Source organism: Gobio gobio, assembly GCF_949357685.1.
Source record: "Gobio gobio genome assembly, chromosome: 1".
Lineage (NCBI taxonomy): Eukaryota > Metazoa > Chordata > Actinopteri > Cypriniformes > Gobionidae > Gobio > Gobio gobio.
The window spans coordinates 27,628,127-27,630,349 of NC_137097.1; the positions used below are offsets into that span (position 1 = coordinate 27,628,127).

General features: G+C 34.9%; 1 long non-coding RNA gene across 1 annotated transcript; it reads left to right on the top strand.

Annotated features, from left to right (window-relative positions):
• The first annotated feature begins 765 nt into the window (after positions 1-765).
• On the top strand, positions 766-1,422 carry LOC307132038. The gene is made up of 3 exons (XR_013817251.1): positions 766-809; positions 960-1,175; positions 1,344-1,422. It is a non-coding gene; the product is annotated as an uncharacterized lncRNA (long non-coding RNA).
• Positions 1,423-2,223: the final 801 nt, after the last annotated feature.

A 2,223-nucleotide genomic window follows, 5' to 3' on the forward strand; every position in this document is an offset into this window, starting at 1 on the left:
TAAAACCAATCTGAATCTTTCCTGGAATCACAGTAAAAACAAAGTTAATAGTATATTGCTCAGACTCAGCCATAAAATCAGTGATTAAAATCACTATACATTGATCATATTCTTATCACTGAGCAGCCGACAGCATCTGATTGTGTTTTCTCTTGCTTTTCTTGCCATAGCAAACTCAGATACAGCAGCCAGAGAAACACTAACATTAAAATGTCCTTATAAATTGTTAGTCACAATGTCTAGTTACTGGGCTATAAGGAGAAGAATATTGAAAGGAGTTGAGATGGACAAACAGGAAATTGCAGCTGTTGGAAACTTTAACAGTATGGAAAATTGTGCCTTTAGTTGTTGTTTTATATATATATATATATATATATATATATATATATATATATATATATATATATATATATATATATATATATGTTTTTTTTTTTTTTTTTTTTTTAATATATATATATATATATATATATATATATATATATATATATATATATATATATATGTTTTTTTTTTTTTTTTTTTTTTAATATATATATATATATATATATATATTATTATTATTATTATTATATATATATATATATATATATATATATATATATATATATATATATATATATATATATATATATATATATATATATATATATATATATATATATATATATATATATATATTTTTTTTTTTTTTTTTTTTTTTTTTTTTTTATGTAGATTTCCAGAATGAGAACCAAGCCCTGAGGGAGGACAACCAGGTGAAGCAAGTGAAACAATGTTGATGACGTTTGCTCGTACTGGGCAATCAGGTACAACTTGCAAACAACACCTGTGGTTGTTGGTTTAATTCCCACTGGGGCCACCTGTACATGTAGTAGACCTAGTTGTAAATGTCATAGTTTAGTAGTTGAGGGACCAGGACTGACTGCTTTATTCTTTTATTCTGTGAACCCCTGTAGGTGCAGATCAGACCCTAATGCTGCGACGTCTTGGAGAGTTTGGCGATGTTGTGCGTAGCATGGACAACAAAATGGACACTATGCGGCAACATTTCAGTGCCAATGTGTCTTTTGGAGAGTTATCCCTGCCAGGGGGTCTGTTACTCCCCCTAGACAACCCATTTGGCGTTGCTTGACAACAGTTTGAGGCAGGATAAAGAGCTCCAGGAACGATTTGTAAGTGTGCTGATTTTGTTTATAATGCTGTAGGGTAATCTAAAAAGTAAAATTTAAGATTGTACACTGCATATTCTACAGTCTGAATCCACAGCCTGTCACATTTTTATATTTATGTATGAGAAGCTTCAGAGATATGTAATTTGTAACACTTTTTTGTATTTTCAGCTTCGGTTTTTGGCAATCAAATGTGGGAGGGACCTAAAGACAACCGTGTGGCGAATACTTCAGAGTATCTTCTCTAATCACCTTTCCATAAATACAACCTGGACGGGTATATGGGATAAAGCATGTTTTAGAGACATGTTCCTAAAGACCATTGTTCAAAGTAATATATATATAAAAATATATAAATTTGTTATATATTTAAGTAGATGTGTGTGGCCTTATGCCATTCAAATGGAATGACAGATCTGTATTTTCTACAGGAGCCATCAGGAAGAACCCGGCAACCCAGGATGCCACTTTACGTTATGCGTTACCTGAAAGGAACATCTGATCGTGAAGGCGGAAAAAGACGCCGCACAGCTGAGAGGGACCCACAGCCGACCTCTTCACCTAGGCTGACTACTGACACCTGGAACCCTTTCTTTATCCTGCAGTCAGTAACGACCCCTAAAGAAGCCAGAAGTTTCAGGCTACACTCACCCAATCCACACTGTTCACTGTGGAAATTACTTTTTCTTTTTATTCCCTGTGACCCTGCCTTGAAGATAGATATGGGATGGCGAGGTTGTTTGTCCTTTATATAGGCGCACAAGAAATCACTGAAGATAAGCCAATTTGCGCTGCCTCATTCTGGAGGTCGGGGAAAACCGGAGAACCCATAGTCAGGCTTGTTATAATCAGTCCCTCCAGAAAAACGCGATTATGCGATCGCGTGATTTAACGCATAATCAGCCAAAGTCCGCATATTCATGCGGGGGCCGCATTTTTTCAAATACGCCGCACTTTCGCCGCATAAATTGCCTATTTCCGCGTGCAAAATATGCGGGGCTATCATGATTTCATAATCCCCGCATTTTCGTTGCAAAAAAAGTCATATATA